This window comes from Aquarana catesbeiana, linkage group LG02, assembly GCF_042186555.1.
Source record: "Aquarana catesbeiana isolate 2022-GZ linkage group LG02, ASM4218655v1, whole genome shotgun sequence".
NCBI classification, from domain to species: Eukaryota; Metazoa; Chordata; class Amphibia; order Anura; family Ranidae; genus Aquarana; species Aquarana catesbeiana.
The window spans coordinates 169,652,514-169,669,554 of record NC_133325.1 but is presented as its reverse complement, the minus strand read 5'-3'; the positions used below and the strand labels follow the sequence as shown (position 1 = coordinate 169,669,554).

The following is a 17,041-nucleotide window of genomic DNA, read 5'->3' as shown; positions in this document are numbered from 1 at the left end:
GCCAGTACTATTGCCACTCATCCTTCTGATGAACAAGCAAGCACCAGCGACCTAGTACATCCTGGCCGTACATCCAGCACTGCAGTAACTTGTTGTGACGTGGCGAGTCCCATAAGTGCAGTTCAAGCTGGTGAGGTGGCTAGCACAACTAGTGTCCCACAGCCACCAAGAAGACAAAGACAGGCCTGTCAAGCCCATAGTGTCCTTCCTGCTGCATTTGCCAATCCGAATTGGGAACCCACCACTTCTGCAGCACCCATACTTCGCCCATTCACTGGCCAACCCGGAATTCAGGTGGAAACAATTGATTTTATGTGACTTGATTTTTATTCGCTGTTTTTCACAGAAAATCTCTATAGATCTACCAAAGCAATTTGTATGCTGGTCAATTCATCACCGCTAATCCCCAGTTGACCCTTGCCGGAGATTGGAGACCTATTACGGTCTCCAAATTTAAGACATTCCTGGGCCTATCCCTCCTCATGGGAATAACTAAAAAAAAGTGAGTTGCGGTCATATTGGTCCACTGACCCAATTCACCATATGCCCTTGTTCTCTGCCTCCATGACCAGGAGACAATACGAGCAGATCTTGCGGTTCATGCATTTCAATGACAATGAACTCTGTCATCCTCGGGTGACCCTGAATACAATCAGCTCTACAAAATTTGGCCCCTCGTAAACCACTTCAACCAACAGTTTGCAGCCTTGTTTACTCCTCAAGTTGTCTGCGTCGATGAGTCCCTGATTAGGTTTTCTGGCCACTTGTCATTCAAACAGTATCTTCCCAGCAAGCGTGCCAGATATGGGGTCAAGATGTATAAGCTCTGTGACAGGGCAATAGGCTATACATATAGTTTTTTGGTTTATGAGGGAAGAGATAGTTACGTAGAGCCGGAGAACTGCCTAGACTACATAGGAAGCGCTGGTAAGATTGTGTGGGACTTGGTGTCACCCTTATTCGGAAAGGGGTGCCACTTGTACCACCATAGATTCCCATCTTAGGCTGGGGGAGAGAATCTGCTTGAAGTGTAAAAATGTGCTCGCTGTGAAGTGGAGGGATAATAAGAATGTTTTCGTTCTGTCCTCCCTTCACGCAGACATGACGGTCCAAATTCAAACGGCGCCTGGTGTTGTGGAGAAACCCCTCTGTGTCCACAAATATAACCTTAATATGGGAGGGGTGGACCTCAACGACCACTTGTCGGCGCCGTACCTAATTGCCCATAAGGCCAGACACTGGTATAAAAAAGTGTCTGTATATTTATTCCAATTGGCTCTGCTGAATGCTTATGTGCTATACAAAGCTTCAGGATGAACTGGATCCTTCCTTAAATTCCAGCAAGAGATCATCAAAGCCCTTCTGTTTCCAGATTGTGCTGTGGCCCAACTTCCCAATCCAAATGCAGTGAGCCAGCTGCATGAGAGGCATTTTCCATATGTCCTCCCTGTTACCCCTATCCAAAGAAATCCCCAAAGAAGATGTCGTGTCTGTAGAAAGCGCGGATATAGGCGTGACACCCACTTTTATTGTCCCTCTTGTCCTGACCAACCTGGTCTTTGCATTGGTGAATGTTTTGAACGCTACCACACACTAGTGGAGTATTAGCGTATGGTACAGCATTGCACAGTCCTAGGGCACACTTACACAGGGTCTCGAAAAATTAGATGGCCATCACATTTTGAGAGACCCTAATCTGGAACATTTACAGTTTATATAAAAGTGCAAAAAAAACACACACAAAAACACAAAAAATAAAAATAAAAAAAAACAAAAATAGTTGTGGTTTTATTTTTCTTCTCTCTCTCTAATGTTCTCTCTCTTATGTTCGCTCTCTATTGTCCGCTCTATTGTTTTCTCTCTATTGTTCTATATCTATGGTTCTCTCTCTATTGTTACTGTATTTTAGAACTGTAATGTTTTATTTTTACTATGTTTTATTGTATTTGCTTTGCAGGTATGGTATGTCTTACTGTTATACTGTAATGTTACTTTGTTTTATTGTTAACCATCATTTGCTTAGCAGGTACACCATTCAGCTGCAGCACAGGTTTATTTATTATGACAGCAATAGTGTTTGCTCCCACGATACGTAAAGCCGTGGCTCCAGTGCTGTAGGAGGTGATTTCACCACCACAGTTAACAAAAAGAGCGTATATGCCGAAGCATGGGGGCAGGGGTGGAGGAGCGATTTGCTCCTAACATTAGTGTTATATTAATGTTAATATATGCTGAAGCATATGTTTTTTGGCCGCAGATTGCGGTAAAAAATATTTTATTTTTACCATGTTTTATTGTATTTGCTTTGCAGGTATGGTATGTCTTACTGTTATACTGTAATGTTACTTTGTTTTATTGTTAACCATCATTTGCTTAGCAGGTACGCCATTCAGCCACAGCACCGATTTATTTAGCGTTTGCTCTCACGATACGTAAATCAGCGACTCCAGCGCTGTAGGAAGGGATTTCATTACCACAGTTAAAACAAAAATGGTGCATGTATGTCCATCATAAAAAGTGGGTGAATGAAGGGTGGTATTCTAATTCTAATTCTTTCTGTTTATATTGCAAAAATTAAAATTGGAGAGGCAATCAAATACCATCATCTATTTGTGGGAAAAAAGGGACGCAAATTTAGTTTGAGCAGAGCATTGCATGAACCTCGCAATTACTAGTTAAAGCAGCGCAGTGCCAAATTGTAAGAAGTGCTCTGGTCATCGAGCAGCCAAATTTTCCGGGGCTGAAGTGGTTAAAGTGGATGTAAACCCGAATTATTTTTTTTAAACTAAGGCTTGCACCTTGTACAGTATAGGATTTCATGTCATCTGTGCCCAGTCTTGACACGAAGAGTTAATCCAGTTCTGAGCAGTCCTTTTATCTTTTTTCAGTGAGATAAAAACTGACAGACAGAGAAATAGGAGTGTTTCTCCCCCTTGCTGTGAGTGACGGGTGATTTACATATCTCATGCACAAGCCTGAGAGAGACATTCTGTGTACTTCAGATCCCCTCCTCCTTTCTTCTCCAGCTCTCCCAGGATTGGCTGCTCCACACCTCAGCATGATTGGGCATGCTGAAGTCATGTGGTGACTTTTCTGAGTTTTGACTGGATGTTAGTGATCATAGCAGAAGTTCAGTGTAAGAAATACACAGGATAAAATGCAGGGGAGTGTAGAGGTGGAGTCTACTGACATCACAACTCCACCCACCGAGCTCCGGACAACAGACCCACCCAGAGAAGCTGCAGTTTTTTCGTCTCATAACAGACAGAGGGGAGACATTTGACAGGTAAGGATACATGCAGGGGGCATGTATATCCTTATAGATAACCACTATGGCAGTAGTTTAGAAAGGTTGAGAGTGGGTTTACATCAACTTTAAAGAAAACAGGCACCAGGTAGTAAAGGCAAATTTAACCACCTCAGCACTGGAAGATTTTACCCTCTTTACGACCAGGGCATTTTTTGTTATTCAGCACTGGGCTACTTTAAATGGCAATTGTGCAGTCATACAATACTGTATGCAAATGACATTTTTATCATTTTTTTCACACAAGTAGAGCTTTCTTTTTGTGGTATTTGACCGCCACTGGGTTTTTCTATCCTTTTGTGATTTAAACGAAAAAAGACTGAAAATTGTGAAAAGAAACCCTGATATTTTCTACTTTCTCTTATAAAACATATCCGATAAAATCAAATTGCGTCATAAATTTAGACCAAAATGTATTCCACTACATGTATTTGATGAAAAAAAAATCCCAATAAGGGTATAATAATTGATTTAGGTGAAAGTTATAGTCTACAAACTATGGGGCATACATATTTGAAATTGATCAATTCTGATGAACTGATCTCTCAAATCGCATTTCTTGAGGCCCTAAAATGCTAGGACAGTACAAATGTTCCCCAAATGACAGTCTGAGACATTTAGTAAGAGGCATAGTGAGTTTTTTGAAGTTGTAATTTATTCACATATATTTAGAAAATTAAGAAATTGAATAAAATTTGTTTGTTTTTTTCACAATTTTTATTACATACTATCACCAGTACAGTACAGCATTATCATATGACTGATGTGGCAGTAATCTGGGACACTAACTGGCGACAGTATGTTAAAAAAATATATATATCGATAGATATATCTATATATCTATATATATATCTTTTTTTTTTTTTTTATTATTCGATTTTTAAAACTTTCTTTTTCATTTTTTACTATTTTTTTACATACTTTCATCAGAGTAGTTCAGTGTCACCATTGTAACATTGTAGTACTCTGTTGTTTTCTGTTACAATGAAGATTATTGTAACATCAACATTTTTAATAATCATGAATGGGTTACAGTAATTAGTGCAGAGGAGGCCCTGAACTAGAAAAGGGGAGTGAGTGTGACAAAGGACCTTGATTAGGAGGGCGGGGTGTAGAGGAGGCCCTAAACTTGGGGGGGGCTGCAGAAGAGGCCCTGGACTAGGAGGGGGGTGCAGAGAAGGCCCTAGACTGGGGGGGGGGGGCTGCAGAGGTTGTCCTGGACTAGGAGAAGGGTGCAGAGGAGACCCTGGACTAGAAGGGGAGTGTTGTGACCCCCTCATCCAGTTCCTTCTCTGAGTTGGAAAAAGGATCACCCCCTTGTGTCAATATTTTGATTAACCACCTTTTGCTTTAATTACAGCCTTTAGTCTGTTGGAATATGTCTCTACAAACTTTGCACATCTAAACTTTGCAATATTTGCCCACTCTTCTTTTCAGAGCTGCTAAAGTTCAGTTAAATTTGATGGTGACCGTTTGTGGACTGCAGTTTTCAAGCCATTCCACAGATTTTCAATGGGGTTTAGGTCTGGGCTCTGACTAGGCCATGCAAGGACATTCACCTTTTGTTCATTCAACCACTGTGTAATCATTTTTGCCACGTGCTTTGGGTCCATTGTTAGCAGCAGTTTGGCATTGCATGCCATTGCTGAGCCTATCATCTACTAGGACCCCCAGGTCCTTTTCCATCCTTGATTCACCCAGAGGTTCTCCCCCCAGTGAGTAGATTGCATTCATATTTTTGCCACCCAAATGCATTATTTTATATTTTTCCACATTAAACCTCATTTGCCATGTAGTTGCCCACCCCATTAATTTGTTAAGATCTACTTGCAAGGTTTCCACATACTGCGGAGAAGTTATTTCCCTGCTTAGCTAAGTATCATCAGCAAATACAGAAATTGAACTGTTTACCCCATCCTCCAGGTCATTTATGAACAAATTAAATAGGATTGGTCCCAGGACAGAACCCTGGGGGGACCCCACTTTCCTCTCTTCACCATTTTAAGTACTCCCCATTTATCACTACCCTCTGAACTCGCCCTTGTAGCCAGTTTTCAATCCATTCCAATGGACCTTACTTTGTACAGTAAACGTTTATGGGGAACTGTGTCAAATGCTTTTGCAAAATCCAGATACTGGCCTCCCTTTATCTAGTTAGCAGCTCACCTCCTCATAGAAGGTTAATAGATTGGTTTGGCAAGAACGATTCTTCATGAATCCATGCTGATTACTGCTAATGATACAGTTCTCATTACTAAAATCTTGTATATAGTCCCTTATCATCCCCTCCAAGAGCTTGCATACTATTGATGTTAGGCTAACTGGTCTATAATTCCCAGGGATGTATTTTGGCCCTTTTTTAAAATATTGGTGCAACATTGGCTTTTCTCCAATCAGCTTTTACCATTCCAGTCAGTAGACTGTCAGTAAAAATTAGGAACAATGGTCTGGCAATTACTTGACTGAGTTCCCTAAGGATCCTCGGTTGCAAGCCATCTGGTCCCGGTGACTTATTAATGTTAAGTTTTTCAAGTCTATTTCTAATTCTGTCCTCTGTTAGCCATGAGGGTGCTTCCTGTGATGTGTCATGAGAATAAACATTGCAGTTTTGGTTACTGAAACCCTCCGATTCCCTCGGAGAATTGGGGGGAGGAGAAGAATACATTCAATACCTTCACCATCTTACCATCCTTTGTAACCAGATTTCCTTCCTCATTCTTTATGGGGCCAATATGGTCTGTCCTCCCCTTTTACTGTTTATATACTTAAAGAATTTCTTGTGATTTTCTTTGCTCCCCTCCGCTATGTGTCTTTTGTGTTCTATCTTAGCTGCCCTAATTGCACACTTACATTTCTTGTTGCATTCTTTGTAAAGTTTGAATGCTGATGATGATCCCTCCGCCTTGTATTTTTTGAAGGCCTTCTCCTTTGCTTTTATATGCATTTTTACATTGGAGTTAAGCCACCCAGGACTTTTGTTCGCTCTTTTAAATTTATTTCCCAATGGGATGCACTGGCTAATGCCCTTATTTAATATGCTCTTAAAGAAAACCCATCTCTCCTCTGTGTTCTTTGTTCCTAAGATTTTATCACAATTAATATCTTCAAGCAAGGTTCGTAGGTTAGGGAAGTTGGCTCTTTTCAAATTCAGTGTCTTAGTATTCCCCTTATGTTTCCTATTTGTGTGGTTTATACTGAAGCTAATTGACCTGTGATCGCTGTTTCCTAAATTGCCCCGTATTTCCACATCCGTGAACAGGTCTGTATTGTTGGTAATCAGTAGGTCTAGTAACGCTTTGTTTCTAGTTCTACCATCTGACCCATGAAATTGTCCTGCAAGACATTTAGGAACTGGCAAACCTTAGACGAATGCGCTGTTCCTTCCGCCAAGTTTAAGTCTGGATAATTAAAATCCCCATTATGATGGCACTTTCCATCCTTGCCGCTAATCAAAATTGTGATAGGAGGTTCGTCTCCCCCTCCTCCCTCAGGTTAAGGGGCCTATAGCATACTCCCAGTATTACTTTACCCTTTGTTTCATCCCTTTGGAGCTCTACCCATAAATATTCCACCTCCTCCCTAGCTCCCTTAGTGATGTCATCTCTCACATTCACTTGTACATTATTCTTGATATACAGGCATATCCCTCCCCCTTTTTTACCCTCTCCATCCCTGCAATAAAGGGAATACCCTTGAATGGTTGCCAGCCAATTATGAGAGACGTTGAACCAAGTCTCTGAAATTCCCACAAAATCTAAACTCTCCTTGTACAACAATATCTCTAGTTCTCCCATCTTGTCCGCCAGGCTCCTGGCATTGGTGAACATGCCACATAGTTTAGACCGGTCGCATACTGTGGGTGTTCCGAGGTTGCAAATAGGACTTGTTACTATACTTACCTCGGGTTTATGTGCTTTAGTCAAAGTTCCACTAATGCCCCCAATACTACCCTCTGGAATATATTCCGCGCTAACTATCTCTACCTCTGGACCCTCCCCCCCGTTGCCTAGTTTAAAAGCCCCTCACACGGTATACACATGCCCCTCACACAGTATACATATGCACAGACATACACACATACACAGACATACACACATTGTATACATATGCACAGACATATAGACATACACACACACGATATACATATGCACAGACACACACACACACATGCACACATACACATACATGCACACAGACAGTATACATATGCACAGACATACACACACATGCACACATACACAGGCATACACACACACACGCATGCACACATACACAGACATGCACACATACACAGACATACACACACATGTACACATACACAGAAATACACACACACATGCACACATACACAGATATACACACACACATGGGCACATACACAGACATACACACACACATGCACACATACACAGACATACATGCATACATACACAGACATATGCACACATACACAGACATACACGCACACATACACAGACATACACACACACACACACAGACATACATGCACACATACACAGGCATGCACACATACACAGCCATACATGCACACATACACATCCATACATGCACATGCACAGACATACATGCACACATACACAGACATACATGCATACATACACTGACATGCATGCACACATACACAGACATGCATGCACACACACACATACATACATGCACACATACACAGACATACACACACATGCACACATACACAGACATACATGCACATGCACACATACACTGACATACATGCCCACATACACAGACATGCATGCACATGTACACATACACAGACATACATGCACACATACACAGACATACACACACACACATGCACACATACACAGACATATATGCACACATACACAGACATACATGCACATGCACACATACACACACACACACATACACACACACACATACATACATGCATACATACACAGACATACATGCACACATACACAGACATACATGCATATGCACACATACACTGACATACATGCCCACATACACAGACATGCATGCACATGTACACATACACAGGCATACATGCACACATACACAGACATACACACACACATGCACACATACACAGACATATATGCACACATACACAGACATGCATGCACATGCACACATACACACACACACATACACACACACACACATACATACATGCACACATACACAGACATACATGCACATGCACACATACACAGACATACATGCACATGCACACATACACAGACATACATGCACACATACACAGACATACACACATGCACACATACACAGACATACATGCACACATACACAGACATACATGCACACATACACAGACATACACACACACACATGCACACATACACAGACATACATGCACACATACACAGACATACATGCACATGCACCCATACACAGACATACACACACACACACATGCACACATACGCAGACATGCATGCACACATACACAGACATGCATGCACATGCACACATACACAGACATACTGTACATGCACATGCACACATACACAGACATACATGTGCACAAACACATGCACACGCCAGCACCTTTCATCTAAATATCAGCCTGATCAAACACACTGCTGCTGCCCCCTCTCCTGGCATGCTGGGACTTGTAGTGCCCCAGCATTTCACAGACATGTGAGGTGGTAGTGCAGGACAGGAGAAGGAGATTGTGCCTGCATACTGGTGAGCAGGTAATGAGTAGGGAGGTGTAGCAGAGATTGGGGGAAATAATGCAGCGCAGTTCTCCTTACACAGAAAATCGATCCTCAGAGACAAGAGAAGCCCTGCTAGATGAAACACAGCCTCCCCTGCTCACCAAGGTAAGCCACTGACAAAATTACATTTAGCTTAGCTCACCTTCTTCTAGCGGGCTGTAGCCCCCCATACAGTGCAGGCTGTACACTCCTCCCTCTCTTGTCCTCCAGCAGTCGGCATCTCCTCGTCTAAAGTCAAATAAGCCGCACTGGGGAAGGGGGTGGGTACACTGTGTTCCCATTGGCTTAGGAGGCAGTGCAGAGGCAGGGCAGTTATAGCCTCGGGATTGTTACAGACAATGGATGACAGTAACTGACTTTTCTGAGACGGAGATAAAAATCTGCGATAGCTGTCCCTGAATTTACTGAGTTTGGCACACTGATGGGGCCCCCTAATGGCCCCAGGCCCTCAAGCAGTGGCCCAATGGTCAGTCCTTTCCTGAGTGCAACTGCCGCCTAATAAAGTCTAGACAAACAGCACCCGCTGCATATCTGGCATATACCAGAAAAACTAATTAAAGAAGGGAAACCGCACAGTGGAACAGCAACAGTAGCTTCAGCACTCGTGCGCTATACGGTCTCCCTTCTTCTTTCTTTGTTTCCCTGGAATATGCCGGACAATACAACAGGCACCACCTGTCCATTAGACTTTATCGGGCGGCAGTGGAACCCTTAGAGCAGCGATTCCCTATGTGGATGACAACCCCCCATGGTGCCCCTCTTGATGTGGAGCCAGGGACACTTTCCCCCCTGCCCCCCTCCAGTTTAGGCCCTGAGTGCAATACTTAAAGTTTTTAATAAAAAGAATATTTCAGCGGTCCACACTATTGTTGTTTATGCTTCCCTTTGGTGGCCTTCACTCCTGGGAGTCTGATGATCACTGACATAAGTGAGTCTGGAGAGGAGCAACACAGATTGATATACCAAACAGGCGTGTTTGACTTCCTACCTTGATAGAGGGGTTCTGGAATCAAGGTGAGAAGATACAGATGAGATGGGGTGAAGGGCACTCGGGTGCTGTATCCGTGTTTGTGCACTAAGTTTGGTCAGAAAATATCAGATACGGATTTGGGGATTGTACGAAGATAGCATGGTGTATGGGACTTTCACATGGGACATTTAAAATTACGAATTGTGTATTAAAAGTTTTTTATGATCACATATTTTTGGGGTACACTGATATATGGAAATTGAGTGTGATATGTACAATATATATATATATATATATATATATATATATATATATATATATATATTGACAATAAAATGGTTTGCATAATAGTCTGACGGAAGTGGGGAGGAGACAGATAAGCAGATCTTCCATTTTGTGACTGGGACTCTGCTTTCAGTAGTTCTAAAGGCTGAAGGTTTTTTTTTCCTTCATGCATTCCATACATGAAGGTAGAAAACCTTCTGTTTGCAGCTTCCCCCTCCAGCCCCCCTTATACTTACCTGAGCCTGATCTTGATCCAGCAATGTGCATGAGAACAGTGGCTCTCCCGCCTCTCTCCCTCCTCATTGACTCATTGGCTCCCGCTGCTGTCAATCACAGCCACTGAGGAGGGGGGGTGGCTGAGCCATGATCTGTGCATCTTATGGACACACAAAGCTGGGCACAGGAGTGAGCACACACGAGTACCCCCATAGCAAGTAGCTTGCTACTGGGGCAGTCAGCAGGGGGGAGGAGCCAGAAGTCAGAGCCAGAAGTATATATAATAGTGATTGTGTAATTGTGACACGCAGATCATTTACAATAACTGTTCTAATATTACTAGCTTCAAAAATGTTTATTGGATTTTTTCCAGAGCCAATGAAAAATGACAAAAAATTAAAAAAAACAACAACAAAACAATATTATTGTGAAGTGTAATGAATGTATGTTAATATACTGTTGCTGTGCTGGTGTAGTTGTGACAGACAGAATTTTACTATAGCTATTACAGTATTCCTTTTTTTTGTTGTTTTAAGTGTTTGTTTTATGTGGGTTTTTTTTCCTGGCAAAAGAAAACTGCATAATAACAACAACAAAATATTAATAATAATAATAATAATAATAATAATAATAATAATTATTATTATTATTATTATTATTATATGAAGTTGTAATGAATGTATATTTACATTTTGGTGATTGTGTAATTGTGTAATGGTTGGTGACACAACAAATTTTCCAATTGCAGAATTACTAGCTTTAAAAAACCCATCAGCAAGTTTTTTGCTGGCCAAAGTAAATTACATAATAGCAATAATAACAACAACAAAATAATTTGAATGGTAGTAGTAGTATTCCTAAAAGTGTGTTGAAGTTTTTTCCAGGTCAAAGAGCAATGAAATAATAATAATAGTAATAACAAAAATAACAAGAAGTATAATTAATATTTAATGGTTTATATTCTGGTTATAGTGTAATTGTGACACAGAAAATATTACAATAATAACTGTTGCAAATCGCTAGTGGGTTTTCCTCAGCCAGAGAAAATGACATGTAAGTAAAGATAAATGTGAATTGTATCATGTATGCAGTCTTAATGTTCATGTGCCTTGCCTTTTCTGTGCTTCTCCCATTGGAATGTGGCTCAATGAATGTGCTTCCTCCTCCCCCTCACTTTAGTGCATTCCAATCCGCATCCCACATATTATCCACTCCACATCTTCTTTCCAGCCCAAGTAACCACAGACAGCATGCTGAGAACTGAGAATCCTCTGGGTCTCCCCATCCCAACCACACACAGTGCCTAGTCTGACTGCTCAGCCTTTAACGTATTCCCAAAAATCAGAGCAAAAGACTCCAAAAGCAGGGGAAATGCTACAACTTGTTACTGTTAAGAGATAACTGTAGCTTGGAAGTACAGGAAAAGTTACAGTTTTAATTCCTGAGCCCAAGGAGGAGGCAGAATTCAGAGAGATCAGCTCACTCCTCTCCTGCTTCAGGGTGGTCCTCCTGTGAGAATGAAATATTTATAACTGCAACCAGAGGACAAAACAAGCGCAAACTTTGCTGAAAACTCTCGGCATCTTAAAGGGTTAACACCGAGGGAGCAAAGGCGACCGAAAAGTAAAAATTTATTTTCACGTTTTTTGTTTTTTTTTTTAATAGTTTTTCAAATTTTATTTACATACTTGTGCTGGATGTTTCATTCATTTAAACTTGTACAAAAAGTGGATTTTTAAGGATCATTGGACCTCATATGAATTGGAGGACAAGCAAAGTGACACTGGAGTGAAAAGTTGGAAGGCACTCTACTTCTCCAAGGTAAGATAACTTGGCAATACTTGTGTAGGACAGGGAAGAAGGGTTCCATCCTCACATGGGCTGTGTGTTTTGCAAGCTGATAAGATAGGACTTTTTTTTGAGTCAGTGGGGTACTTTTTTTTTTTTTGTTAGGATATTCAAACTGTTATTGCTGTCAACAATGTCCTACATGTTTAATTATGAAGTCATACCGCTTGTCAGGAAGACAAGCACATTTGCACGTGGGTGTACACTTTATCTTGGTGAAGTCAAGTTGTTTGCACAATGCTAAATGTGCTTAGCATTAATATAGTCTGCTTGTGTGCCACCAGCATAGCTAGTAAGAGAGGTTCTAAAGATAAAGGTATGGACTGCATGTTGTACCAGGATATGTTAAAACATAATCAGCGTGGTGGAGAAGTTAAGCTGGCCATATTCTTTGCACATCTTTAGATGATTACGACAAGAGATCTGAGGACGCTATGTCATAATGGTCACTGTAAAGGCAGTGGGGCCTATTTACAAAAACTGGGGAAAATAAAACCACAGCAAAAGAAGAGCAGTTGACCACAGTAACCAATGAAGCTTCATCTTTTATTCTTTGGGTAGATCAGTAAGAAAATTTGATTGGTTGCTAATGGTGACAACAAAATTTCGCTAGCACTTTCTTTTTTCTTCTTTTCTGTTTTTTTTTTTTTTTTTTTTTATAAATCTGTCCCACTGAGTTTTGCTTAATCACAAGAAATTATTTTCTTTTCTCATATTTTTCACATTAACTTCATGCTGGTGTGACAGATCTGTTTCAGCAGGCTGGGTAATTTAACAATAGATTAAAGGCATTTTTATCACTTCTGTGCTTTTGTTATCATTTGTTTGTTGACTCATGCAATATCCAAATGGGAAATTGTTGGATTGCTTGCAAAAGTCAATTTGTTCATCTATCAATTCTGCCTTTATAATATGTAGGTGCCTTCGCTTAATTATTTGTTTAATTATTTATTTATTATTATTGTTGTTTTTACACAATATTCACACAACTTTCACTCATTTTGTAATGGATTCAGTTGAAAAAATGTGTAGATCCAGGGTGAAATTTGTGACTCTTGTGAAAACATTTATAGCTAGACTCTGTACCATGTGATTACTTATATACAGTATGGTTTTATGGTTTGTCTTTAGATACCTGCTTTGTATAGTATCTACTATGTGTCAAAATACATTTTGCGCCAGACTAGCAAACCTGTATTCTTCTGAAGGAAGAGTTAAAAAAAAAGAGGTTTCACTTTAGCTTGATTGAGGGTTTGAATAAAACACAGATTAACTGCACTTAAGTAAAATTTATAGGTGCACCTTAAGAAACCACCTTCTTTGTTTCTCACATTTATTAAACTCATCCCGGTAGTATAAACTATTACACAAACCAACAGCTACAACAATTTTACAGTGACAGTATGCCTTCTAAGTTTTGGCAAGTATGTTTCAGATAGTTGGTCTCGTCTCAGTGATGGTAAAACTCCACCTGTTGTCTTTCAGGGGGGTCTGCTATGTATTATTACAGGCCTAATGATACAATCCCATGGCCTGCTTAGCAAAGCTGTCAGAAAGTATAGCGCATATGGTCAATAATCTTCAGTCTCCAGCAGTACTTGAAGCTCATCAAGAATTCTTTCACTTTTACAGTTTGAAGGCTAGGATATTACAGTCAGTGGAAAGTGCTTGTGAAGGATACATACTGTCCATGTGTCAGATAAAACCCAGGTTTTATTCTAAATCCGGAGTGTTTTTTTGTCTTCACTAGAAAAATAAGTTTCATGGATTGGCTTTGAAACTGTGACTTGCTTTTATTGCTAGTTGGAATTCAGTTATAATGTTGTTTTGGTTCCTTGTTATTTAATGCTGCAAAATTCTTACTGAGGATAAGGGAATGAGCAGTGTGAAGGTTCAGTGACTGGTAAACAAGAGATGTTTAATATGCTTTCTCTTCTAAGTGCGTCACTATTATGCGAGATGTTGGAGGAGGATAAGGACCACTTGGCCAGCCTCTTTATCAGTCTATCATTCAGATTTATAGTGATACTACAGCCTTCTAGACTCTCCACTTCTCTGTTTTTCAGTGTTTTTTTTTTTGCTGACTTACAAAGCCCCTTTTTAAAACAGACCCAAGGTGCCATATTGAATAGATAGTGAAGCAAAGGAGTGAAAAGAATGCACTTTCATAAAACAAATAGAAATCACACGTTCTGCATTAAATAAGTGTCTCTGTGGTGGCTCTCGTAACAAGCTACTCACGCCTTACTAAAGACTGAAGTTGTTCAAGAGGTCTGACCTATGACAGCTTCATAAAATGAGCATGTAATGCTGATTAAACCAATGTTCAACCAATTAGAACAACAACAACAAAAAAAGTTGGTTTTCCTAAATATTTTATTACGGTTTTTCTTCTACTACCAGTTGGTAGCATGATTCTGCAATAGGTAGGACATGTGATAGTATTTGCAGTTATTGTAATGAGGTAGCTCCAACTTATTAGCAGTCAATTATGGGAAAGCAAATTCTACACTTGTAGGGTATTGCCTACTTATTATATAAGTACATTTAAAAAGAAAAAGCTGACGTCTAAGTTTTTTTTTTTTTAATTTACCTAAATTACATTGCTAATGGAAAGAAAAGATAATGTGGATATTTTGATATAACCAGATATTTTATTCTTATTGCACAGGCAAGTTTTACAGCAAGCGTAGAATCCTTCTCATCAGTCCCTCCCCCGAAGGAGCTTACATTTTAATGACCCTACTAAAGTTATACATCAACATACACTATGGCTAGGTAACAGACCAGTCTGTTTTTTAGAATGGGACATGACTTCAGTGTACTGTAAGAAATAAACAGGGGGTGAACATTTACAATTTATGCAAATAGTATCCCTGGAGTAAATTGAACCCAAGATCCCAGTGCCAAAAAGCCATGATTTTAATCAGCTAGCCAGTAAAGCACATATACGTACTTTCCCAGTGTCGTAAGATAACCCAGTCTTCACCCATTAATTCAGATTTTTTTTTTCTACTTTCTCTAGTCTTACGACTTCCTTTTATAGAGTTATTTGCTTTGATAAGCACGCTACCCCCACTGCAGTGCTGTTTCCTTGTGTTTACAGTATGGAAATGGGAATAAACAACGCAGGCACTGGATAAATAGACCAACTGCATTAGTAAAATAAAGTATGAAGTCAACTGACATTTATTAACTGTGAGGTTGTAACAGTTACATGTTGCACTAATATTATAGATAGGTTGAAGCAACTTGCTAGTCACTGGCTTATAATATCTGCAGCGGATTCTTGTTGTGGCATGTATTGTCATTGTAGTCTACCATCTATCAGCATACAATAAAAGGTTAAGCTTTCCAAGCAACAATAGGAAAATAGATTGATAAGTCAATAAACATTATAGCAAAATCAGAAGGCCTTTATTAGCAACATATTATTATTTCATGTATCCCTATAGTTGGGGATATCCTTTAACTACATTGAAAGTGGAAGCATATTGTATGTCCTATGGATGTTCTATGACCATATTAGGACTCAAGTCCATAAGCCAAGGGTTTTAGATGTGGCCACAGATCTCCAAGGTGACCCATGTGCAGTTATTGTATGCTACAACATACTAATTTTCCAATCAGTACTAAGTTCATGACCTCGAAACTCATCTATTATTGAAAATGACGAAGGAAAGGGCCATAAGAAGTCTGATTTTTAAAATATATAATTTCAAGGTCTTAAACATACTGAAAACTTGACATAGTTCATATCCAATTAGCTATTTAAAAATAGCAGAGTGTTTTCAATTTCATGGAGCTTTGGATTTTCAGCAATAATGGTACCCTCTTATAAAGGAAGTGTGTTTGTCATCTTCACTGTGCCTTTGATTTAAAGCAGTATGACCCAACATTTGATGGCCTTGTAATTATCAGCCAGGAAAAGTTGAACTGCCAAAAGGGAAAAGGGAGATAAACTGGTGAAATAAAAAATGACATGCTTAGGTTGATTTCAGGAAAGTTTATTCTCCTCTTACCTTTTGCACTAGGGTGGTGTACATATTATCAGTTTTGCTCTGTGTATAAAATGGTAGGAAGTCCTTACAACTTGGTAGCATTATCTGTGAAATTAATTTCCCACAATTTTTTTTTTTTTTTAACAATAGATGATACGCAAGGAAAATGAGGGGAAAATAGCAGATAGATGTCTTACAGACTGATAGACAGAAAACAGTATTTCCAATGATAACAACAACCCCGTTTATAGCAGGCCATAGATTACTAAATGTATTTTCCTCCAACCATGGGTGGATGAAAAGAAAATGATTTGCTTCCCCCATTATTACAGTCAGTGTTGGTGGGGGAATCCCTCCCACACCGCTATTGTGTTCTGCCAACAGAAGTCTTCCCGGCCAGCAGAGAACAATGATTACTGCTAGCGGCTATACCTACAAGCAGTACTTGCATGTAAAAAATCCAACAGACTGGCTGTACCTAAGTTGATCGATGGATTGACTTGGGTACAACCAGCCTGCCCATAGATGTATCAAATCTCAGCTAGTCCCTGCTGAACCGGTCAAAATTCAATTAATCTTTGGCTGTCTTAAGCCTCTTGATCTTGGGCAATGCTCCTCTCATATTTTGACTTACTTCTTCCTCCATTGATTTTGAAGGCTAGTT

The 17,041-nt window shown here is 40.0% G+C and overlaps 1 protein-coding gene across 1 annotated transcript in view; it reads left to right on the top strand.

Moving 5' to 3' along the window:
- The first annotated feature begins 11,754 nt into the window (after nt 1–11,754).
- The window catches only part of GLI1 (GLI family zinc finger 1), a 203,027-nt gene continuing 197,740 nt past the window's right edge, over nt 11,755–17,041 (top strand). The window contains exon 1 of the mRNA XM_073613802.1: nt 11,755–12,349. The gene's annotated coding sequence lies outside the window, so the exon portion shown is untranslated. The remainder of the gene's footprint in view (nt 12,350–17,041) is intronic.